Here is a 26925-nt window from a genome sequence, read left to right on the forward strand (position 1 = left end):
AGTGTGTAAATAAGTTTGCTGAACTGAATTACATCAACATTTGTCATGTTATTATGGTCTACATTTTATATTTCTGGTTTGGGGAACAGATATTTAAAATTCCATATACATGAATACCTTACATCTGACTGGAATCAATTTTCTGATTTTTTTTTATCATTTATTGAGTAGACAACAGAATATATGCTATAAGATCTGAGGTAACAGCATCAAAAGAATGTTGTTTGGAGCACCTGATTGGCTCTGCCCATAGAGCACATGACTCCATCTCTCAGGGTCATGAGTTCCAGCCCTATATCAAGTGTAAAGTTTACTTTAAAAAAATTTATTTTCATGTTTTCCTAAATAAGATAAATACATAAAGTTTTTCATGATCCAATACTCTTGTGTCAAAGAGGAAACAGACTAAATTATAAAATAAAAAGAGTAACAACTTTTTACCACATCAGTGAGCTGCAGCAAAGGCTATATTCAGAGCAAAATTCATAGCCTTACACACTTATTACCAAAAAGGAAATAAACAAGGAAAAAATAAAAACAAAAAAAAACCCAAAAGAAGATTTTTATTTGTAAATCATACTGAGATTTCTTTTTCTGTTGTTTCTAACTCATTAACTTTTCTCTTAATTTTCTGTTCTTTCACTATTTAAAAAAAAAATCCAATATGGTTTACAAATAAAAATCAGTGAAATAAGTTGTTAGATTTAATCTTAATCAAAAAATAGAACAAAAAACAGTATTAGGTACAGGAAGAGTCCTAGAGCCACTAAGGGTTTGAAAAGACTATAAAAAAAACTCTACATAACACCCTGCTCAAAAAATTTTAACTAGATGAGGGACACCTAGGTGGCTCAGTCATTTAAGCATCTGCTTTCTGCTCAAGTCATGATCCCAGGGTTCCACATCAGGCTCCCTGCTCAGTAGGGAGCCTGCTTCTGCCTGCCACTCCCCCTACCTGTGCACATGCACACTCACTCTCTCTCTCTCTCTGACAAATAAATAAAATCTTTTTAAAATTTTTAAAAAAGTTTTTTAACTAGATGAAAGGGATGACTATCCAGGCAAACAGAAAGTAATAAAATCAGTTCAGTTAAAGATAGGATACCTAAGAAATCAATAAGCATGAAAATACTTTAAACCTTTTTCAAAAATCCATCCAAAAAAGCACATATTTCATGGGTAAATTAAATTTTCTGACACTTACATGAATAAATTAATCTTATGCTCTTTAATCTCTTCCAAAGCATTCAGTAAAAAGCTTCCTTCTTATTTTTTTGCTAATAGCCCAATCCTGACAGAGACAGAAAGTTGGGGGAACAAGGGCAAGATCTAGTGAAGAGGCTCTGAGTGAGATAAATCTCTTTCTTCCCATCCTCACAAATCTTCTCTTGAATTACTAGCAAATATAAGCATTACTTAGTCACTAGCTAATCAGTTGTCCTGGAGAAGTAACTGCATTGAAAATCCCTAATATTCTATAACACCAAGGATGAGCAGCAGTATTCTCTCTTCTCCTGCCATATTTGATCACTGAATATAATATTTTTTTTCAGATCTAGAGTCTAGAACAGTCCTGAAAATGCAGTGCAAATATATGTTTTTCTATTTTCTAATCTTAAAACATACCTAATTTATCCTTCTATTTTTCTAACCTTTTGATATAAAGATTTAGCCTCAGAGAGAAGTCCAGGCCATTTGTCCTTTAGAGATTGCCAATTTTCATGGTTATAGTATTGTTTCAACAGACATTCTTGGCTATCAAAATACCTGCTTCCCAACCACTCATAACGGAATAAAAGGTGCCAGAAAAATGCCAGAGCCAAGGAGCTCTGGCACAGAACTAAAACCCCTTGGAATTTCCTAAGTGGTAAGAGCAATAAAGGTGAAAGGAACACCTTTTGTTATTCATATGTCTCTTTCAACTACATCTGAGTTTATGTTAATGTGGTGATTTTTAGAAAGTCCTAAGAGTAGATGGCTGGTCACCAGGGTACCAACTTATGTTATTAGTTGGTTGGGACTTTCAGCCCCACCACACACTCCCATCTCAGGGAAGGGAAAAGAAGCTGGAGATTAAACTAAGAACCAACAGTCAATGACTTAACCAGTTATTTCTATGTAAAGGAGCCTCCATAAAAATCCTAACTGAAAGGGTTCAGAGACCTTCCAGGTTGGTGAACACAAGGAGGTGCTAGGAGGGTGGCTTATCTGGAAGTTTATGCCCTTTCCCACATATTTTGCATTATGCATCTTTTCCACCTGGTGGTTCCTGAGTTGTACTCTTTTATAGTAAACCATCAATCTAGTAAGTGAACTGTTTTCCTGAGTTTCTGTTAACCATTCTAGCAGATTATCAAACTTAAGGGCGGAGTTGCAGGAACTCCCAATTTATAACCTTGTTGGACAGAAGCTGTGTGTAACCTGAGAATCCACTATTTGCAACTGGCACCTGAGGTTGGGGGTGAGAGAACAGTCTTGAAAAACTGAGCCCTTAATCTGTGAGATCTAAGGCTAACTCCATGTAAACGGTGTCAGAATTGAACTGAAGAACACTCAGCTGGTGTTGGAAAATTAGCTGGTATGGAAAAACCCTACATGTCTGTTCACCAGAGTATTCTGTGGGTACTGTACAGAGGAAACAGAGTTTTCCTTTAGCTTTTTTTTTTCCCGTTCACTACTATGCTTGACAGTGCTCATAATCACTGTTGTATGCTTCTCTACTAAAAAAAAATTTATAGTTTATTCTCAGATCTAAGGATAGTTTTTTATATTAGGATGTCTACTCATAATATTAATTCAACCTATTAAAAAATAAGAAAAGCCATTTATTAAAAAAAAAAAAACTCAAGAAAAAACTTAAGTCAGCATCCACCCTTACTTGACAGGATAAAACCCTTTCACAACACAGAAATAGAAATCCTTCTATTATGTATCTAGAGCTAAAGCTCAAATAAACTCTGGTATCATGACTTAACGGCAAACCCTAGAAAACAGTCTTACTAAATTTATAATAACATTTTGGTCTGTTCTCAAAGTACTAACCAATGCAATTAGATAAGAGAACCAAATAAGATGCATAAATATTAGAAATGAGTTATGGGATGCCTGGGTGGCTCAGTGGGTTAAAGCCTCTGCCTTCGGCTCAGGTCATTATCTCAGGGTCCTGGGATCGAGTCCCGCATCAGGCTCTCTACTTGGTGGAGAGCCTGCTTCCTCCTCTCTCTCTCTCTCTGCCTGCCTCTCTGCCTACTTGTGATCTCCGTCTGTCAAATAAATTTAAAAAAATCTTAAAAAAAAAAAAAAAAGAAAGAAGTTAGGGTTAGAATCATTATTTATGCATAATGATTATTTATACAGAAAACCTAAAAGACATGAAAACCCATCAGAAACAAGAGATGTGTATAGAGCAATTACAAAATATATACAGAAATAGGTTTTTTGTATACAAAAAATAGTCAATTATAAAAATATACTTTAAAAACAAACCATTCAAAACCACACATACCTGCTAAAAGGAATCAATGCTCTTTTGATTAGTGGCTAGAGCAAGGTAGCCTGGTACATCTCACACCCCAAAAAAAATAAATAAATAAAGTAGTACTCAGAAAATGATGGGAATATATCAGAAGTACACAGGAGGGTGCCTGGGTGGCTTAGTTGGTTAAGCAACTGCCTTCAGCTCAGGTCATGATCCCGGAGTCCCGGGATCGAGTCCCATATCGGGCTCCCAGCTCTACGCTCTGACCTTCTCCCCTATCATGCTCTCTCTCACTGTCTCTCTCAAATAAATAAATAAAATCTTAAAAAAAAAAAAAAGTACACAGGAGCCATCTTGAAGATCTTGCTGGCCAACAACAGAACAAATTTGAGCATCAAAATGAATAAGGACAGGGGCACCTGGGTGGCTCAGTTGGTTAAGGGTCTGATTTTGGCTCAGGTCATCATCTCAGGGTCCTGGGATAAAGCCCTACATCGGGCGCCCCTGATCAGAAGAGTGTCTGCTTCTCCCTCACCCCTGACTCATGCATGCTCTCTCTCAAATAAACAAACTCTTTTTAAAAAAAATGAATAAAGATATTAATGGATTATAACCCGTTGACTAAAAAAAGGTCTTTGAATCATTCTGATAATAAACGAGGAATATGGAAAGGTTTTCTCTTACAGAATCTCAACTCACGAATGTAGAAGGAATTATAGAATTAGAAAAGTATCATTTTGCAACCAACGTTACAATAATTAATTCAGCCAATCGCTGATAAATGAGCTAAAAGTACTTCCTCACCTACTACTTATTCAAAGAGAAAAATACCAACTTCACAGTGAAGAAGTCTGACAGGTTTCACTTTACCTGAGTTAATACTGCCAAATGCGACAGACTAACATGAAGTGCCTTGTCGTGGCCTATACTAGGAATGACATGATCCCTCTTACATAGCATTGCTGCCCTGAATTCATAATCTGAATCCAATCATGAGAAACACCCAACAAATCCTAATTACAAAACATGTAATCTGACTTTTCAAAAACCAGCATCTGATAGAGCTGAACAACTGTTCCAACTAAAGGAGACTAAAAAGATGGGATAACTAAATGCAATGAATCAGATCCTGGATTATTGTTATAAGGAATTATGAGGACAACTGGGAAAATACTGGTTATGGATTGCTGCATTAATTCTTAGGGCTGCTGTTAAAAAAAAAAAAAGGCTTAGAACAACAGAAATTTATGCTCTCAGACTAGAATTTCAAATTCAAAGGTGTTAGCAGGGCCACATTCCCTTTGAAACTCTGGAAAGAATAGTTTCTTGCCTCCTCTTAGCTTCTGATTGTTGCTGGCAATCCTTGAGGTTCCTTGGCTTGGGCTGGATCACTCCAATCTCTGCCTTTGTTGTCAAATGGCATTTTCCTCCTCTTAGAAGGACACTGGTCACATTGGATTAGGGCCCACCAGAATCTGGTATGAATTCATCTTAACTTGATTATATCCACAACTACCCTATTTCTAAATAAAGTCATAGTCACAGGTACTGCGGGTTAGGATTAAAACGATCTTTTGGGAAAACACACTTCAACCTACAACTATATATTGGATAACTCTATAATAGAGTTGTTAAGATTTCTAAATTTAATAATCGTACTGTGGTTGTATAATTTTTTTTTAAAGATTTTATTTACTTATTTGACAGAGAGAGAAAGATCACAAGTAGGCAGAGAGAGAAGGGGAAGCAGGCTCCCCGCTGAGCAGAGAGCCCGACGCGGGGCTCGATCCCAGGACCCCGAGATCATGACCCGAGCCGAAGGCAGAGGCTTTAACCCGCTGAGCCACCCAGGCGCCCCGAAAATGTTTCTTTTTTTTAGGAAATACAGGCTGAAGTACTTAAGGGTATTAAGACATGATATTTGCAAAGAATCTTCAAATGGTTGGGGGTGGAGGTGGAAAGAGTGGGAATACCCATACACATATAAATAATGCAGGAATAATAAAATCAAATGTAGCAAAATGTTAACAATTGGTAAATCTGGGTAAGGGAGATCCAGAAGTTCTTTGTACTGTTCTTGCAACTCTTCTGTAACTTTGAAATTATTTCTAAGTAACAAGGTTTTTTCAAACCACACATGAAATAATACCTACAAATAAGTTTGAGGAAAAATGTTTAGAGTCTGTATTATAAAAATAAAACCATGTGATATAAAGAAGCTCAATAAATGGAAACCTGTAACTTTTTAGATGGTAAGAGCCATTAAAAGATGTCCATTCTTCCTAAATAAATCTTAATAATTAACATTATCTAAACCAAAATCACAATGAACCTCTTAAGGATAAGTAAATAAATGCATAATAATAGCTGGGAAATTTTTGAAAAAGAAAAATGAGATTTGTCCTACTAGTAATCACAACCTCATAGTTCAGAGAATGGGCTCTGAAGTTAGCAAGTTGGTTGCAGTCCTAGCTCATACATGAATAAATGTAACTTCTTGGGGTGCCTGGGTGGCTCAGTCGGTTAAGTGATTGCCTCTTGATCTCAGCTCAGTCTTGAGCTCAGGGTCATGAGTTCAAGCCCCACACTGGGCTTCACGCTGCGTGTGGAACCTACTTAAAAAGAATACTGACTCAGTGTTCACTCTGGCAACACATATACTAAAACTGTAAAGATAACAAAGATTAGCACAGCCTGTGGACAAGGATAAAACACAAATTTGTGCAGCATTCCATATTTTTTTAAAAAGAAAATCCTTTCATGAAATAAAATGGCTAAATTTCAGAATATTTAAGCCAAATTTTCTAAAGAAAAATATTAACTCACAGAGTTTTGTTAGAAATGAATTAGTTGAAATAAAGTATTTTTCACCATGACTGGCACATAAGTAGTACTCAACATTAACTGCTCTTCTTGCTATTGTTATCATGGTCCTAATCATTAGGCTATGTGGTACTGGCACAGGAATAAAGAATATCTGGAAAAGAATGAAAGCCCAAAAATAGGCCTGAGAGTAAACAAACCTCATTTAAAGTATCATTTTATCAAACGGTTTTTTTTTTAAACGTCTACCTGTCTCCATTGATTTCTCTATTACCGAGTCCCTAGGAATATGAGAAATGTCTTTCAGAACATTCAAACAGAATTCTTCTGGATCTAGAAGCTTGAAATCAACTGAAGCTAGATGCCCTCTTAACTATCTATTATCTACTTTCTTACTCTCTTTTCTATCTTTTCTAACTTAAAGAACATGTTATAGAAGCCAGGAGATAAAAAGAAGACATGGTAGGCATTTCCCACTATCTATTATGTCACCTTCCCTAAGTTGTAGATCTGTGGCTTCCTTCTTACTTCCAGCTTTGAATTTATCTCTAAGAATCATCCAAATTGTCATTAGTTTTTTTTCTTCCAGGGATCCCATTCTAAAAACCCTATTTACCTTCTGACAATATCCTAAGAGGTTCTTGACCCTCTCTTCTACCTGGCCTTTATTATGAGTTCCTCCTTCTGACTTAAGTTCTATTAATTAAAAAATTAAAATTAAAAATAAAAACAAGAACTAAGCCCCAGAAGGAGTGGCTAAGGGGGTGAGAAGTAATGAGGTTAGGAGGAGGGAGTAAGGTAGGGCTTGTACTCCATCATGATTCCCACTTGCTACTATCCCCACCAATTCTTTGATATGGCTAATTACTATCTTTTCTCAATCACTAAAAGGACTACATAAATGCAGAGATAATCCACAATTCTTCTCTGACCCCCTCCCATATCAGAGTGCCTTCTAAGCTCTTCATACAATAAGTCTGGGGCATTTTTAGACTTTTCATTCCTTTAGGTGGTATACTGCCCATCAGAAGCTGAAATCACAGACCTTTACTGGTTTTCAAATATGTTTCCTAAAGTCTAGAGCATACATCTTCTTAAAGTTCAAAATTACTTTTCCTGTTACTTTGAATATAAACCCAGGAAAACCTGGTCCCTATCTCCAAAAGTTCTTCCTCTACTTTGCATATCAGTTTTTTCTACTCGTCCTAATTAAGTTCAAAACAGCAAATACCTTTACAGCTTCCTTTACCACCTAAACATGAAGTAATATTTTTCCAGATGCTCTGCTTCTAAAAAGCAAACTTCCAGAAGGTGCTGGGATATTTGACTTTTTCCATCATAATTAGTTTGCCTCTGTACTAATAACTAATACGTTGTCTTAAATCAAGAAAATACCATCTTGGGGCACCTAGCTGGCTGGTTCAGTCAGTAGAGCATGCAACTCTTGATCTTGGGGTCATAAGGGCATTCGGCATAGGGTTTACTTTAAAAAAAAAAAAAAAGATATCATCTTTGTCCACAATTTTCAAATACTCTAACCATGTTTCTATAATCAAATAGCATATTTCTATATATAGATGTCTAACTTTTTTTTTTTTAAGATGTCTAACATTTTTAAAGATTTTATTTATTTATTTGACAGAGAGAGATCACAAGCAGACAGAGAGGCAGGCAGAGAGAGAGGGAGAAGCAGGCTCCCTTGCTGAGCAGACAGCCCGATGCGGGGCTCGATCCCAGGACCCTGAGATCATGACCTGGGCTGAAGGCAGAGGCTTAACCCACTGAGCCACCCAGGCGCCCCAAGATGTCTAACATTTTTAACATAGGTTACTTTCTCTCACCTTCTGGGGCAAAGACAACTCCTCTTTACACCAAAAATTCATTCTCCCCTTCTAAGGTTGTCACTGTAAGGTAGCCTTACCACAGGCTATTTTTCTTAGTCTGCTACCTGCAACCAGATATGTGCATATAATTCATTTATATCAACATAATGTAAGGGGAACTGGTGTGTGCCAGAGTTTTTAAGAAGCACAGCTGCTAGAGATATAAAGAATAAGATATAAAGAAAAGAAATTCCCTATTGCACATACTTTTTTTTACTGGTCTTTAACACAAGTCACTGCAAAGTCAAACCTCAGTTTCTCCATCAGGCTCAAGTACAATGTTCATTTGAATTCACCCTGAGCACTGATGCCACTAGTTTAGCCCTAGGCCTGCTACTCCAAGGAGCCTGGAGTGAAAAGCATCTGTGGTTACAGCATGGGCTTCTAATGAAGAGTTAGCTATTTGTTGACATTTCTTTCTCCCATGCCCAGGAGAAGCAAATACTGCCAGCAGACTGTTACACTCTCATTGATTGTACAGCATTTATTAAGTGTCTACATTGTGCTACTGCTCCAGATACTTGAGTTAACTACTGTAACCAAAACAAAGATCGCCCCCAACCTTCATGAAGCTTACATTCTAGCAGCAGCCACTCCCATCATTTAGACTTGGCACAACAGTTTAAAACCTATCTGCCAACACTTATGTAGACTTAATAAACATGGGCAACGATGGAACTGCTGGAGTGATGTATGAAGGAATTACATTCTACGCGGGATAATAATGCTACAAAATCAACCTAGCATTCCCATTAGAAAACAATGCTCCAGCTTATTAAATAGGACAAAGGGTACATTCTTAGATACAACTGAAGAAATAAAAGGAAGCCAAAGAAGAAAAGGCTTCTAAGGTGGCTAAGAAAATCTTTGTCAACAGAATTTGACAATGGTAAATGAGCAGCAAACAAAATTTCCATTTGGAGCTTTAGATGAGACTTTTCATCCAGAGAGTAAGGAATGCATATAACAGTAGACTCATAGGAACAAGGCAGGATGGAAGAAACCTACTGTTTTCTTCCAGAAGGAAGGAAAGCTTTGAATTGCTGATGAGTCTGTACCAAGGTGTAGGAAACTGCCATCTTATTGACAAGGCAAATTAAAAAGTATGCTCTCTTTCTGCAGCATATCCAAAATGTGATGTAGGACCATTCAGACAATGCAGACCTTCCAACTATTTCTATCAACTCATAAAGGGAAAAATGGTTTAATTAGTGGAAATAAAAGCAATGTTGCACAACAGAAGTCTGAGCCAGCTTTTGACTCAGAAGGTTCATATTTGAGCATAAACTCAATTCAGGGGAGGAGGAATGACAGGGAAAGAGAGAGAAGGTGACTATATACACATAGACTCCATATACACTTTACAAACCCAAACTTACAAATGGACACCACTTGCTACAGTTTAGTTAGTGTAATACCCATCTTTTGTCTGCTTTGTTCTTCTGTTGAATTAACTTTAGATTAAAAAAAAAGAAGAAACTTGATTGGAAAAACATTCAAACATTGTATCCTTGTAAATCTGGGCTGAACATCTTGTTATTAAAAGATAAAGAATGCTTTGGAATTAGTGTATCAATTAGTGTATCAATTATCATTACAAAGCCAAACCTACAAAAGGAAAGCATTTGCTGGAGTTTAGTGTAATAACCCATCTTTTAAAGTTCATATATCTGACCTTGATTCCCATTATGAAATATGTACTGCAAAGCTACTTCAATTAAAAAGAAAAATGTAAGTGGTTGGGAATTCTCAGCCCCAATAAAAATGTACAGTTTAGGGACGCCTGAGTGGCTCAGTTGGTTGGGCCGCTCCCTTCGGCTCAGGTCATGATCCCAGGGTCCTGGGATCGAGTTCCGAATCGGGCTCCTTGCTTGGCAGGGAGCCTGCTTCTCTTACTGCCTCTGCCTGCCTCTCTGCCTGCTTGTGTGTACTCTCTCTCTCTCTCTGGCAAATAAAATCTTTTTAAAAAAATGTACAGTTTAAGGGAGAAGGAAAAGAAACCCTCCCCTCCATCACTGCTCTTTATCCCTAAGGAAGTTATCTTATAGGGAACAGGCTTCCTGTCAGAGATAAATTCAGTTCTACTAGTCATCACTAGACATATGACCTTAGCAAATTACATATACTTTCTGATACTCAGTTTCTTTACATGTAATATAATCCACATGTTTTTTATTTTGAAAAGTATTTCAAATATTTAACTGCAATAATGCATATGAACTACACATGTAGCAAGCACACCACCTGCCATAAAACGGGTTTTCTTCCTTCATGCCCAATGCCTATGACAGTAAATGGGTGGGAAACAGGAAAAAAAAAAAAAAAGGCACCAAGGAGGAAATTATAAACTTCCACATTACCTTCATTCCTCATTTTCCTAAGCCCTTTTCTACTTTACTCATTTTTCTTTCTCATTTCCAATCTTTTGAAGCTTTCCCATTCCTCATTCTGTCCTACAGGGAAAAAGTAGGAAGTAGGGTTAAGTGGAACAAGCAGGTGGAGAAGCTAGGGACCCTCCTGTACTTAAATTCAGCTTAACAGCAAGGTGTCACCGGGAGGGTCCTGGCATCCTAATATGAAACTCATAACAGAGTGATTTTTAAATGGTGAAGAGCTAGAAAGGTAAGGAGATAGAGTAACTGGCAAGGGAATGAGATCATTCCCTGTATAATCAGAGCATTTAGCTGATCAAATATTTCGTATGTTCCAAGAGCTCAGATTAAAAAAAAACAACAACAACAACAAAAACAAAACTTGAAAATCAATCAGAACACATTTACCAATGAAACACTACTATAACTTTGTTAAATTTTTATAAACTTTAACGATCTGCCTAGAAATCTAACCAAAAAGGCTAACCTTCCAAAAAAGACTTCTTCTAGGAAAAGATTTTGATTTTCAAAGACCCAACTGACAAACTTTGGGAACACAAACTACCTATAATTTTAGTGGCTTTTTCATTTTCTTCTTTTTTACAAAATCTTGTTTGCAAACCTTAAAAAGCTACCATTTTCTAATGTCTATGCTTATTTCATTCAAACTAGTAACTAAACGTGTTAAAGAAAGAAATCCAGAATAATTACTCTGTGTTTTTATCAATTAAAAAAAAATAAATGTCTTAATGTTAGTGGTTATTTTCCTAATATAATGTGGCAAAGCTATCATCCAAATAGTCATGATTATCTGTTAATTGACATCACATCTATTTGCTTCAATGAATAAAGCCCTTATATTTTTAACTTTACTGCTAAATAAATCTGACATGTTTTTAAAGGCCTTATTTTCAAATGTGTTTCTTACAGTAAAACTTCTAGGTAAGTGTTATGGAATGTCCATATGTATCACATGTATCTATAACAAACTGTCTAGAAAATCAAATCAAGCCTTCCTGCCTAGAGAATTGAATCAGTTTGCTTGAGGCTACAAGTATCTAGTGCAAAGGGAGCCATTAAAGTTTCAGAGGTATCACACACTAATACAATAAAAAACCAGAGAAGTGTTGTACTAGATTATCACACTAAAAAGATCTACCAGTCTACAAAGTTTACAACAGTCTCCTAATCCTAGCTAGTGCCACCCAACTGTGAATTCCTAAAAGACAGCAGTCACGCTGCAAACATTTTTGTAACATCAAAACTAGCACAGTATTTGTTACACCACAGGTTTAATAAATAACCACTTAATGAAATAAGTGGATACTATGTTTGCTGGAGTAAAGCCCAGTGCCAAGTCTATGGGTCAGTTTTTTACTACAACCTTTACTTAACCTTTACTGTTACTTTATTTTATTTCAAATTCTAGATTCTGAAAAGTTTCCTTAAAATATTATCAATATAAAAACTTCAACTGTAACAGAACCACACATTTATATAAGGCTGAAAGGATATCAACTATGTCCTGTTTCAAATGGTGAAACTGAGGCATAGGGCATTTACTGAACTGACCAACGCCACATAGCTCTTCACTGTCCAAAGTGGCATTAAAATCCAGATGGCCTTCTACCTTTTAGTACTTTCCTTATTATACCATGTTGCCTTCTCTGCTCCTTTTCAAATGCCTGACAGCTATTATTCTAAAAGTGCTATTATCTGTAAAATGCTAATTGCAAGAGAACGAAGGTAAGAAATAAACTTGCTAAAGAACAATTTTAAGTATTAAGTTATGCAGCAAAAGCCACCAACTTTCTCTACTCCACTCCCATTTCCATGTAATGCTAACAAACTATAAGTTACATTTAAAAACTAGAGAAGTAACTAACCTCCACAATTAGTTTAAGAAAATCTAGAGTTTACATACTGCTAGGAATATAGGCTGAAACCAGACAATCTTTAAGTTTCAGTGGTCAGTCCTTTCCTCCCAGTACTTCCTGTCTTCACCCACACCCCCAGTAAGAGCAGACATAGCCTGTAAAATTACATTCTTTTACACGAATTACATCAAGAAAATCAGGACTTTCTTTTTGTCCTTGGAAGATATGAACATAAGCCATGATTGTCGCTAGTAACATGATAGGATGACAAATGTATTTTAGAAAACTCCAGGTTTTCTTTTTCTTTTTTTTCCCCCTGTGGATAGCTTGGGCTTTCTATATTCATTAAAACAGTAAAAAATATTTCTTTAAAATAAATCATATTAAAGACTAGTTTAATTTCTCTACAAAGAGTTTCCAGTTTATTAGAAATACCAAAATGACCTTTAAATTCACATTTGCAAGTGTTTACAAATTCTTTTATAAAATCATTTTCTAAAGCAAAACTTTAAGGTTAAAAATCTAAAGAATTTAACATCAGCTTATGAAAAATCACTAAGTTTTACAGATTTTTTTTTTTTTAAGATTTATTTGTTTATTTGACAGAGAGAGAGACAGAGAGGGAATGCAAGCACGGAGAGTGTGAGAGGGAAAAGCAGGCTTCCCACTGAGCAGGGAGCCTGACCTGGGGCTCAATCTCCGGACCCTGGGATCATGACCTGAGCTGAAGGCAGACACTTAATGGCTGAGCCACCCAGGCGCCATGAAAAAGCACTAAGTTTTATAAAATTTTAGTAGACATAGATCTTTAAAACATGTGTAGCACGAGTCTGTATATCATAGTCATAAAATACACAACCACATCTTTGTATACAACTCAAAATTTATTAAGCATTTATTCTACGAGAGACTGTTCTTAAAGATTCATACAAAACAGTTCCTTGCCACATGTATTACTGTAATGGAAAGAAATAATTATGATGTAAGGAAAATGTGCTTTCTTACCAGAGGAGTTTTGTGGGAGCACAAAGATGGGAGCCAATCAATATACCAGTGTTTTGCGAAGTATGTGCCACAACGACAATGTGTACTTGTTAACATTCAGGTACAGTCTTCCATACCTCCTCCTTCCTTCCGGTTATACAAGCTGGAGCACTGATTCTCCCAATGCTCCCCATTACCCATCCCAAATTAGCCAACCCCAAACAAAGTTTCAAAGCCAGAATTAGCAAAAGGAATTGTCTCTGTAGATTTTCTGACAGTCATAGTAAAAGAGAAGACGAGATGCTGCTGCTCTTTGCTTAGCAAGTTTATAAAATGAGAAACATTTCAGAAGCCCCCAATTTGCCTGTGGCATCCTCTGGTCTGGGGCTTGCCATTTTTGCTGATAATGTGTCTGTGTTTGTTGATGTCCATCTTCTCATACCCCAGGAATAAAGAACAACAGAAGAGAATCTAGGGTTCCTACCTGCAAAATTCAGGCAGACATGGGATATACCATATGCAAGTAGCTCTAGAAATTATTCCTCTTGAGGGTCCTCCATTTCCTGGGAAAAAGCAGTATATCCAAAGAACCTGCATAAAAGCTCTCCTGCCACTGCACAAACAGTAACAGGAGCAGCACTTCTAAGTGACCCAGCTTAGAGCAGCATGGAGTATATGGTATAAACTTCAGGGAGCCTGCAGTCACATATATACACTCAAGCAGGAGAAACTGAAGGGCACTGCTATCCTGGGCACTGAGGCTTGTAACTCGGTCCATCAGTATTATCCTGTACTTTGAAATTACACAATTCTCTCTCTTTCCTGGAGTGAGCTTCAAGATTTTAAAGAGTAACATCAGGTAAACTCGATCCAGACCAGGATATGTTGCCATCAAGTCTGCTAGTTCCAAGACAACAGTAGTGCTGCTGTAGCCAACAATTCCTTGGCAGAGAGATATGTTATAATGATATTGGCAGCCTCACTGGCTCTTCTCTTTCACCCTCTGCTGTTACTATAGCTCCTTTTGCTAAATCTGCCTCTGAGTTTAGACAGGAGCTGGATGGTTCATAATCACCCAGCAGCTGCAGCTGAGCAATACTCAGCCTAATTGTGGCACTGGAGCAGCTGAGAGGAAGAAAAGCGATAATACAAACCCCACCATCGCCACACACAAACTGCTGTACACTCTACCAATAAGATACCAAGATACTTTAATAGGAACAGATTATTACCTTTAAGGAAAAGCAGTTGTACTTCTCTGGAAGAACTCTGGATTTGTGTTACAGACCTGTTTAAAATGTGAACTGAAGGTGACCTAAGCCATGTAGAGCACTGAACAATGGAAGATCTTAACTAAAACTTCCTGTAAATATTCACGTAACAAAGCCAGTGCCACAAACATCACCTTTATAACATGACTGAAAGTTCCTGTGATATAAGAATCTGGCACAGATGCGATCTCTTCTTTAACTCTATATTGCAACAATGCAAAGCAACAAAATCAACAACTCAAACAGCAAGCCATTACATAAAGCAAGTAGCATAATACAATGATTCTCAGCATTTTTGAAACTCCAACACCATACTGTCATTTGCTTTCTTGAAACAAAACATACTCTTGTGTTAGGTGCCATATGGCACATCTTCATAAAGCTTAAGTAAATGAAAACTTCTTATGCTGAGAATTTCATGACATCCTTAAGAATATGAAAACTAAGGCCAAAATTACTGATCCAAGGAATTACTGTTACAGAACACAGAGACTGGGGGCACCTGGGTAGCTATGTCAATTAAGCATCTGCCTTTGGCTCGAGTCATGATCTCAGGGTCCTAGCATCCAAGCCCTGCCTCAGACTCCCTGCTCAGTGGGGAGTCTGCTTCTCCCTCTCCCTCTGCCCTCGTGTGTGTGGTGTGTGTGTGTGTGTGTGTGTGTACACACACACACTCCTTTGCAAATAAAATCTTTGAAAAAGGAAAACAAAATGGTTAAGACTTATTACCTTGATATGATAGCTTTGTCATTTACATAATTTTATGAAAAATAAACTGCATTTTATATTTGATGACAGAATAGCATCCATTAGTTTAATAAACATTTTGACTATCTACTATTTACCATTTACAATATATAAGCTAAGAGGATTTAAAGGTAGTAAAATCTGGTGTTCTCCCTCAAAATATTAACATAATTAACAAGTTACTTATATGTCAAATTAGTGACAAACACTAGCTAGAATATGACAATGATGATTTAATAAGTCTAATCCTGTTTGCAAAGGACTGCCCAGGCAGTGTTCTTAAAGGTAGTCACTAAATGTTAAGTTCTTTATCCAACTAAAACAGATACAGAAAAGCACACAGAACTTATGTGTGGCCTGGTGAATATACCAAGGAACACCCTTGCAACCACCACCAGGTTAAAACTCTTGTCACCCCTGCAGAAGCTGGGTCCCAGTCACAACTTTCTCCCATCTCCCAAATCTTTACTTTTATAGAAATCACTTCCTTGCAGCTCTTTTAAAAATACAGTTTTATTTCCCAAGTTTGCATTCCCAGACACCAGAGCTTAGTATTGCTTTTAAATTCTTTTATATTAGGCACTTCTTTTAATTGAAGTATAAATGACATACAATACCCTGCCTGTTTCTATTATATATCATAGGGACTTGAAATTTTTATACATCATGAAACACACCCCCCCATAAGACTAGTTACCATTTATCACCATATAAAGGTATTACAATATTATTGACCATATTCCCTATGTTGTCCTTTACATTCCCACGACTTATTTAATAACTGGGTTTGTACCTTTTTTAAATATAATCCTAATAGGAACTAATAAATGATGTCTATATTAAACACTAGATTGAGAGTTACACATGTTCATTAAGAAAAATTACTCATGTTAACAAATTATTCACTGCCTAAAAAGATAGAAATTTGGACTTTGGACTAATAAATCTTATACCATGTGCTGGTAACGCTGGCTTGTTGCTATTAGCTTAGAACATTTATTCTTTTAACATCATGTATGAGGAAGGAGATTTATTTGCATGGACATTGATTTTTCAGCTTGAGATTTTCCTGATTTAAAAAAAAAAAAAACTTAAGCCATGTATTAATATTATACTTCAGCCATAAGACAAATTCCACCTATCCCAGGAAGACTGGTCAAAGCCATAATTTCACTTTCGGATGAATAGAAAGGAGTCAATTTTGTGGTTTATGAAGTCAGCAAAAACATACTGCAAAATTAAAAGCTATTATAACATTATGGTGGTTACACCAGAGTATATATTCTAAGAGCCTTTTTATCTTTTATTCTGGAAACATGGATGTGAACTGTCTTGTATTTAGATTCAGATCAAAGGCAACTGTTTCATTTTGTTTTTTCAAATTTAGGACCCTATGAATTGTCAACCAGCTTTCAAAATCTCTACTGAGGTTTAGGTAATGTCCCCAAATTTAAAATAATTAAACTTCCTTTTCTGAAATGTCAATTATGACAGGAGTCTCACATATTAGTAAAACATTATGTATGGCTTAGTGAGATACAGCTTTCTTACAGAATATATGAGAATCATGTTTGATGCACACAAGATCCTCTTTCTCCTAAAGACACTCCTTCATAACCTGCCCATTCCAAATGTTTTCTGTCCACTGTATGCCACCGCCCTCATTATTAGATTTACCAGGTACTATGCCTTAAATGCAGTTACATGTGCACATTTGGTAATATTTTCCTTAGTATGTAACTTAACTTTAGAGATTTAACAAGATGGTTTAAATATACTCAGAATTATGGAGATACTTTTGGCACTGTAAGCCTACAGTTACAAGGACACAAATGTACTACAATCAAATGCATATGTGTAATCTTGTATGTGAAAGCACACCATGAGACACACATACGTAATGGTATGAACATAAAACTGCGGTTCCATTAGATGTCTCACTTCTTTAATAATTTATAAATTGTTAGAACGTGTATTATTCCATGCCTGTTTCAATAATTACGCAGAAAACAATTTAACCAAATGAGAACTAGGTTGTGTCCCACTCACTACAAAACAAAAACTAAAGCGATCCCTGCATTGGATTTATTTTCCACTCACAAAATAAAAATTAAAGCGATCCCTACATCGGAGTTGGTTTTCGAAGAGCTCCTTAAAACGACGCTGTCCCATGCCCAATAAAGCAAAAACTGGAAGCAATTATCAAGAAGAAAAACGCACTTTAAAAACAAAATTTTCTGTAACATGTGGACAGAGAACAGAACCAAATGGGAGGCTGAGTGGCATAATACTGTAAAAGTGGATGCTGAATGGCATACTTCCCAACCCCCAACCCAAAACAAAGGAAAACTTTAACATGTTGCGGTTTTCAATCAAACCAAGTAAAGCGAGAGGCTCACCCACTCGCCCCCACACACACCCACGTCCGCTCTCCCAGCACAGTTGCCACCCGGCGTCAGCTAACACGAAGACCCTCAAGCTCCGGGACAGAAAAGGGCCGCCGGTGTCGGCCCTCAGTCCCGCCGATTGAGCCAAAATTAACCTCGCCCCCAGGCACGGATGGGAGGTAGCGTACCGCTCCAAGGACCTTAAGTCGGACTTGGGCGGGACCGGGAAGGACTGGACGGGGCGGAGACGAGTCAGGGGGCAAGCAGGTAGCGCCGGGAAGGAGACACGCCCGCCAGGAGAGCCGGGACGGGGGAGGGGAGAAGTTTCTCCCCAACTTCCCGACTCGGAGCCTGCGGGGGCGGGGAGCGCCGGCGCCTTTCAGCGCGGGCCGGCGCCGGGGCCTAGCACTGCCCGAGCCGGGGTCGGCCGCCTCCGTCCGCGGTGCCCTGCCGGGTACTTACCTGCCCTCCAGCCGCGCTCTCATGAGTCGCCGCTACCGCGGCTCGGGCTGGCGAGGAGGGGGCGGCGGGCGGAGGCGAGGCCCGCGGGGCCCTCTCCCTCCTCCACCTCCTCGTCCCGAGCGCCCCGCTGCAGCGACGACGGCACAGCCGCCCCGCACTCGTTACTTCAGGAGGAGGGAATTCCCGGGCTCCCCCACCCCTCGGCCTCACTCTCCACCTCCACTGCGCGCGGCGCCCGCCCTCACTCCCGACTCCGCCCCTCCTCGGCGGGGGCGGGGCGGGGGCGAGGGCGGGGGCTGCGGCTACCTGCGCGCGCGGCCGGCCTGCTCACCGGAACTCGCGCCGCGCCCGCGCGGGCTCGAGCGCCCCCCGCCTTCCGGCGCCGGCGCGCTCCGCGAGCTGCGGGCGGTCCCCTCTCTGTCCCCGTCGGCTACTGGTCCGAATCACTTATCCGGACCCAACATGGCGGCAGGGTCCGGGGCGGATTCCCGAGGCGGCGCAGGCTGAGGGGGCGTGAGGAGGTGGTGCTTCTTGCACAAGGAGAGCGGATCCACAGCGCCCCCTCCCCTTCCGCGGACCCTGAGGCCGCGGACTTGCTTGCCCCTGTAGATGGAGTGAGGGGCGTAGCTTTCGTCCCCTCTGCCTTTCTCCATTCCCTTTGCCCTGTTCTCTAGTGCCGAGGGCTTTGGGGCTTTGTTTGTTTTTGTGGAGGAGGACAGGGTTGAGTTATTTTGGTTGACTGTTTGCTTTTTAGTACTATGCTTCCGCACCCTTTGTCGCTGATAGTAAAATCTCAGCCCAGCCGCCTGAGCCAGGGGGGCGTTCCTAACGCTCTCATCACCTGCCTGATCGCCGTCTAAAAACGCTCGCGTCTGGCCTCCTTCTGAGCGGGTGATCCTGTCCCAACCCCTGGAGCTTCCTGTTGACTGTTGGTTGAACTAGCCTTGCGGAGAGAGAGAACCGAAGCTGAGTTCCCTTGGCTACTCTCCCAGTAATGGTGGCCTTGGCTCATCTGGAGACAATGTAGTCTTGTATGGTCCCGGCAAGTTCCCAGAGAGGGACAGGTATTAATAATCCTGTTTGACAACTGTGGAAACTGAGGCTGCGACCCTGAAAATGCAGCAGCCAGAACTAGAATTCTGCTAATCCCAATCCAAGCACCTTTCCTGCCTACCCAGTAACCAGTCCCTGAAGGAGAAGGGAGAGGATCCAGAAGAACAGGGATAAAGATGAGAATTAGTCAGTGTCGGAACAGGCTGAATATTGAGGCTCTTCTGCTAAAATCACTTCTGCCCTATCAGACTTGTAGATTAACTTCCTCTCTGTATTTCCTCCTTGGTGGGGTTATCAGAACTATTAATGTGGGTCTGTCGGTTTCCTTTGTGGTTTTCAGTGAAATTCAGAATCATCTCTGACAAATAAGAAATAGTACAATCATATGTCAGTAGGCTGGCATTCTAGGAACTTAGGAAATGCATATAAGGGTTTGAATTATTTTTTTCAGCTCGCTAAATGAACCAAAAGGTATAGACATTCACCTTAACAAAAAGGTACAATATGGGATGGTGCTTTAATTTGACTTAGCTACTAAAATTTCATTTGCCCTTAGCCGTACAGGGGATTAAACATTTCATGCAGATTTATGTTCAGCTTTTTCTTTTTTAACTGGAAAATAAGGCTTTAGTTGTTACTTTCCTAAACTAGATAAAATAGAGATATTTTTGTTGTTCTAAACCCGCAGCCTCAAAAAATGAATTCTAAACTCCTAGTATAGGAGTGGCTGGCTGGTTCAATGGGTTAAGTCTCTGCCTTTGGCTCAGGTCATGGTCTCAGGGTCCTTGGATGGAGACCCACATTCGGCTTTCTGCTCAACAGGGAGCCTACTTCTCCCTCTCTCTCTGCCTGCCTCTCTGTCAAATAAATAAATAAAATTCTTAAATAAAATAAGGGGCGCCTGGGTGGCTCAGTGGGTTAAGCCTCTGCCTTCGGCTCAGGTTATGATCCCAGAGTCCTGGGAACGAGCCCCGCATTGGGCTCTCTGCTCCGCGGGGAGCCTGCTTCCTTTCCTGTCTCTGCCTGCCTCTCTGCCTACTTGTGATCTCTACTGTCAAATAAATAAAATCTTTAAAAAAATAAATAAAATAAAATAATAAAATAAAATCCTAGTTTACCCCAGTTTAAGGAATGAGGTGGCTTTGAAAATGTTCTATATGGAGTTTTAAAGGTGGGAAGTGGTGTTGAAATCTCCTACATGTTCTGTTAACTTACTGAGTTTTCTACTATTTACCCTCATTTTGATTCTTTTTGTTACCTCATTCCCTGTTTTGTCTTTTGGAATATTCATCTATAGTGTCAAGTTTTACTCTGTAATAACCTGGAGACTTCAATTTTAGACTCAAATGGCTCACTTATTTCCAAGGATATTTAAAACAACAACAAACCAAAACCAACAAAACACCAAACAAAAGCCAACACTAACACCATCAAAAGCAAAAAAAGTGACATAGAGAATCTCTAAAGTCTCGCTGAGTTTGATATAATACAAATTGCTTTTATTTTTTATTTTTTTAAAGATTTTTTTTTATTTATTTGACAGGCAGAGATCACAAGTAGGCAGAGAAGCAGGCAGAGAGGAGGAAGCAGGCTCCCTGCTGAGCAGAGAGCCTGATGCAGGGCTAAGTCCCAGGACCCTGGGATCATGACCAGAGCCTGAAGCCAAAGGCAGAGGCTTTAACCCACTGAGCCACCCAGGAACCTCACAAATTGCTTTTAAATGAAAGATCTGTGGGTGCCTGGGTGCCTCGGTGGGTTAAGCCTCTGCCTTTGGCTCAGGTCATGATCTCAGGGTCCCGGGATGGAGCCTCACATCTGGCTTTCTGCTCAGCAGGGAGCCTGCTTTCCCCTCTCTCCCTGCCTCTCTGCCTACTTGTGATCTCTCTCTCTCTCTCTGTCAAATAAAATCTTAATAAATAAATAAATAAATAAATAAAAGAAAGATCTGTTCCTTCAGAAAGACAAATGAAACGCAGCTCTGTATCCCTCCCACACAGCACAGAGGTCTGGTATGTATGTGTTAAGTAATGGTAAGTCTTGGAATCCCTGAGAGAGTCTGCTGGGTGAGGAAGCTAGGGGAATGCGTGAAACAAAACTAATGAAATATATTAAGTCCCCCACAGAAGTGAAATGTATCATTTATTCAAGTTTATTAATGCTTGCTGAATGCTTTGACTGAAAGTTTAAAAGATTCAGAGTTTAGCTAGGGCACATTCGATCTCACCCTAGAACATGTGATTTTGCCAAGAAATGTTTCTGTTTCAGATAAAGCTACCTGCTGCTGCTGCTTCCATCACTGAGGCTGTGGTGATGATTTTCTTTTCCTGATAACTAGAAAGTCCTACACGGGATGCATGCACTGGTCTCTGCTCTCTAATTATCATCCCATTACAACCATCCTCAAAATGCCTTCTGCTAGACTTGTTCTAACTACTCAAAGCCTGGGTCTCCTTATGTCCACTCTATGTCTGAAGTTACCTCTAGCACATTAACCTTGCCTCCTCTACCTGGCCCAAACTGCTCCCAGACCCAATTAGGAAGAATATGACGACCCCTCTAAACAAAGAGCTAGAAAATCAGGCAAATGGGAAGTATTCATCCTTCAATGTTAGGCTAATTTTGCCAAGCTTAGGGAGAGGTGCAAATACCCATCAATTTTTGAATGCTCCTGATGCCTTCATTGCCCCAAGGACTGGTGCTAGTGTATTATATTTTACTTCCCCTCAACTGGGCAAGGCCTAAGGGAACCAATTCATTGGATGTGTAAGGATACATCCTACAATGAATAGACGCAATAAATGTCAATCTTATATAAGCTTCCGCAAATCCAGCCCATGTTTTTGCTCTGTTTTGTTGTTCTCTCCAGCTTCTAAACTTGGCTCCCTGGTCTAAAATAGAATTCCACGGTGGCAGGTGTGCCCCGTGTGCCTCCCCAGTTCCAGGACTACTTTTTTGGAAGTCTGGTCTTCGGGTTGGAATCTACTTTGGGGTCATCTCTTAGTTAGTTTCTCTAACTCATGTTCTTTCTAGTTCTCCCACAATTTGGTCCCAGGACTATTATATCTAGCAAAATCCCTAGTTTCTGCTCTAGCTCCTCCTGGTACCCACTCTGCTTATTCCTAGGCAGCCTTACCTGTAACTTTAAACTTTCACACTCTCAACTTAGTTCTGTGTCAGCAATTTCTAAGCTGTGATCTGAATACCACTATTCCCAGGCTTCGGCTTGGAATTTTGAATTTTGAAGGAGTGACGCAAAGGTGACTCAGTGATTATTCATGGTGGCTGTGGTATTGAGAATCCAGTGGCAGAAGACTGAAGTCTAGGGGTAAGGGAGGCCAGTGGCTGTAGGCAAGAGTCCAGTGCTGAAGGTGCCTATATCCTAAGCAGACCATCCCTATGGCAGAACCTGAACTCTGTGCTGCTTCCTTGGCTCCTGCCTGAGTGTGCTCCACCAGTCTTCCTGTTCCTTCTCCGAACTTCCAAAAGAAAATTCTCTTTCTGCTTAAATTAAGTATGGACCTCTCTTCTTTGCAAATAAAAAGCACTACTTAGTCTCTGCTACTTATTTGTACTACTGACAGGAAACTCAAATGCTGTAAGGGAAGCATCTCCTGTCTCATGCACATAGAGGGGGTGGGCCTGGGATGGGGGAACTGGTTTTCAGAGAAGATGACGTAGCTGTACAGTGAAAAACAGGCGTAATGTATTGTAGGACCCCAAGGCTAACTCTAATTGCCTTGAGCCATATGGAACACCCCAAACCTAGAACACAGCTGGCAGATCCTGCCTGCCCAGGGCAGTTATTGACATTAGATCACAACATAGTACAAACCTTTTCTCCCAGAGCACGAACTCCCATCCTCAAAATCCTCAACACAATTCAGGCAGCTAACACCTGAAATTGGTGTTAGATGTTGAAACTCATTTGCTATCTCTGCCCTACAGGCTTGTAATGTCCTCCCAAGATCTATATTTGTAATTCCCATAGCTATTACCAAGTATTTGGCCCTTACTTTTCTGGTACATTAAGCTGGTGTGTGGTCATAATATGCCAGTGTCTCTGACATTGAGTTTAAGCACGACTAAAATTGCTACCAGATTGCTACTTCCTGGAAATCTTTACAAATGGGTTACGAAAAGTAGAACATAACTTTGCTTGAAGGCAAGAAGTTAAAGTTTGAATGTTTACCTACATCAAAGGTTTGGAAAAGAAACTATAAGTCAGGCATGCTCTTATCTCTTAAGTTAACTGACATCAGATTATGAAACATACATACAGGGTTAGTAATAGGGAACCTATAGTTAGATATTTTACAAGCTAACACTGTGGTTGGCTTTTTAAAAAAATACGTTGAAAATAAATCTATGCTTTTTGAAAACCTTTAATATCCTTTTTAAACTAAATCTTTCTGCATATTCGGTGGTATAGATAATTATTTTTCACATTTGTGAATAGTAAATTAAATCTGAGCAAATTAAAATCTGACCAGATTTATAATGTTATGTAAGCCATAATGTATTTAATCCTTTAGTAAAGTGTATTTACAAATCCTTTTGATTTGTATATAAATAGGGCTTTTGAGTACTTAAAATAGCTACTTAATTTTTCTTCTTTCTAAGGGAATAACACAGGCAACAAATAAGATCTATGCTTTGGTGAAATGTTTTAGGTCATGTGAATGAATCAGTGAGACTGGCAATACAGACACCAGAACTGATAACAAGGACAACAATGGCTATCTTTTATTAAGCCCTCACTGTATGTATGACAAATGCTTTACCTACATCATTCACTAAATCCTCATAATCACCCTGGAGGCTGATAGAATTATTCCCAATTACAGATTGGATTCCTCCAGCTTGGAGAGGTTAAGCAGCACACTGCTAATAAGAGGAAAGTTTCCAAACCTATTCCACTGAAAGTTTTTGTGATTACAAAAAGAAAATTATTTTCAAATGTTTTTTCAATGGCCGTGAAAACAGCATTTATTCCTCCAAATTCTGGAATAATTAAAATTGGTAAATTGTTTGTATATATTGGAGTCTATAAATAAGAAATGTGGAATTCTACAGATTTGTAGGAAATTATTTTATCATCTTGTATCTCTAAGAAAAGTTTGGGGGGCAACTGAAAAAGACGTATGAGACTCACCTAAAAAGAATGAGTTCAATTCAGAAAAACAACATGTGTTAAGTATAACTTTCTGGAGATTAGCATTTGGCCTCTGTTGTCAGTCTTCCAATGATACCTCCCCCAAACCATGGTCTTTGGACAGAGAGCCAAATGTCTGAGAAATGGCTACATGTACAACATAATCACTTTGCCAATACAAAACATCTAGGCTAAGTCAATGTTAAGGTTTACATTTTAATCGGCCATGGCTTGGTAATTGTAGTTAAGCCTTCCCTAGTAATGATAACTCAGTGATTAGAGTCAGTACACAGTTAATAACCCAACACTAGGAAAGGTTGTTTAATATTTTAAAATCAACTTATTCATTCATTCATAAAGCATCTATACAATATTTCCTGATGCATTCTGTATATTTTAGTTTATACTGTATTTAAAAGGTCTTAGGACTTGGAGAACTTGAAATTAATGGTAGGATATTTCCTTTATGTTGAAATTCAAGGGATATAAATATTAATAGATTTTCAAAACTTTTAGTGGGTTTTTTTTTTGGAGAAAAGGGAATTAATATCCTACCAAATTTGACATAAAATACATAGTTTTCTTTTGAAAGTTTTCATTAGAGACTAAAGATCAGTTTTTATAGTTTATACCTAATTTGATTAATTTTTTAATTTTGTTTAAAAGAACTAGCTGCTATATTTTTAAAATTATTTTTTGGCTTTATTGTCATTATCATTATTTTCATTTCTTTCTAGTGCACTAATCTACAACCATTTCAAATTTTTTGAAGCCTGAGTTCTTTTTTTTTTTTTTTTTTGAGCCCTCAGTTCTGAATCATTAATTTGCACGGGTGTATGTCCTTATGAATACTTGAGACTGTATTTACTAAAGAATCAACAACCCTGCACTGAAGAACCAAAAAATATACAATGACTCACACTTTAGAGAATGCTATTTAAATAATCCAAATGTTACAGAGATTTTTCTTTTAGAGATCTGGTAATTTTGGCATAAAATAGAAAATAGGCACTCATGTTCATTTTATGTGAAATTCCAACAAGTTAAAATAGAAGCAAAGCCAGAGACCAAGGGATGGATATTTTAAAGACCAGAGTGAAAATTTTGGTTAATATTACTGTGAGGCACTTTTAAAATTTATTTGAACTCCTGTTCAAGAAAATATGTAGACATATTTTCTTAGACAGCTAAAGAGCCTATTGTCTGGTTGTGAGTTTTATTTGAAAACCTTGAAATAGAAAAAAAAAAATTCTCCTTTTGGGAAAAGCTCCAAGTCTCACATATTCTCTAGAAGTCGCTAGTCTCATTTCCTTTGAGATGATGAGCTATACATCCAAAAAACAAAACATTTCCTGAGTCTGTTTAGAATACATAGGATCTGTTCCCAAGTGTTTGTCATGTACCGTTAAGGATATGGTAGATTTTTTTTTTAAAAGGATATAGAAATTTATATAAAATCTTAAGATAGTGAATGGCACAGACTAATGTAAAGTCCAAGCATGTATTTGATAAATTTGGTCATTTAGACATATTAACCCTTATTAAATTTACTTACCTTAAGATAATTAATTTGGAAATTCATATAAAGCTTTGACAGTGGAAAGATCTTTGGTCTGGGAGTGAATACTAATTCTGGTTCCACTGCCAGTGGGTATGGGGTTTCTTTGGGGGTTATGAAAATATTCTGGAATTGGATAGAGGTAACAATTAGACAACTATGTGACTATACCAAAAACCACTGAATTATACATTTTAAAGGGTGAATTTTATGATATGCAAATTATATTTCAAAAGAAATTCTGGTCCCAGAATTTATGCTTTTATATACTTATGTAACCTTCATCCTCAGCTTTACTGAGATATAATTGACATATAACACATATAAGTTTAAGGTATAGAACATGGTGATTTGATACACATATCTATTATGAAATGATTACCACACTAAGGCCAGTTAGCATATTCATCACCATTTATACTAGAATTTAAAATTGAGCAATTTAGAATTGATCAATTTAGAATTCAATTGAATTGAACAATTCAATTGAATTGAACAATTGAATCAATTTAGAATTGATCAAAAGTATAAAGTACATAAATATAAGGAAATAAAACACTACTAAGTAATTTCCAAGAATAGGACACTGGGATATCTGACTGTCCATCTGAAGAAAGAAAAATTTGCCTAGAGAATTTGTGGACATTTATTGGCCATTCATATTTCTAATTTTATGAATTGTCCTTTACCAACTTTGCAGTTACATGTGACAGTTCTTTCTTTATGGATTTGTAAATATTCTTTGTATTTTGAATGTTTGAATTCCTTATTTTTCATTAACAATGGTAACATTTCCCCCATGTTTTCATGTACCTTTTAAATGTATTTGCAGATTTTCTTTTTAATACGAAAAAATTGAAAAATATTTTAATATTTAT

The 26925-nt window shown here is 38.3% G+C and overlaps 1 protein-coding gene and 1 non-coding gene across 3 annotated transcripts in view; one reads left to right on the forward strand and one right to left on the reverse strand.

The window, feature by feature from the left end:
• YES1 (YES proto-oncogene 1, Src family tyrosine kinase) overlaps positions 1–18543 on the reverse strand; it is a 61057-nt gene extending 42514 nt beyond the window's left edge. The window contains exon 1 of one of the 2 annotated variants that reach the window (XM_032859809.1): positions 18285–18543. The gene's annotated coding sequence lies outside the window, so the exon portion shown is untranslated. The remainder of the gene's footprint in view (positions 1–18284) is intronic. The other variant, XM_032859808.1, reaches the window with a different exon arrangement.
• Positions 6115–6219, forward strand: LOC116869013. Its single transcript, XR_004382946.1, has one exon. It is a non-coding gene; the product is annotated as a U6 spliceosomal RNA (small nuclear RNA).
• Positions 18544–26925: the final 8382 nt, after the last annotated feature.

The sequence above is a fragment of the Lontra canadensis genome, unplaced genomic scaffold (assembly GCF_010015895.1).
Source record: "Lontra canadensis isolate GAN:19392208 unplaced genomic scaffold, GSC_riverotter_1.0 scaffold17, whole genome shotgun sequence".
NCBI lineage: Eukaryota > Metazoa > Chordata > Mammalia > Carnivora > Mustelidae > Lontra > Lontra canadensis.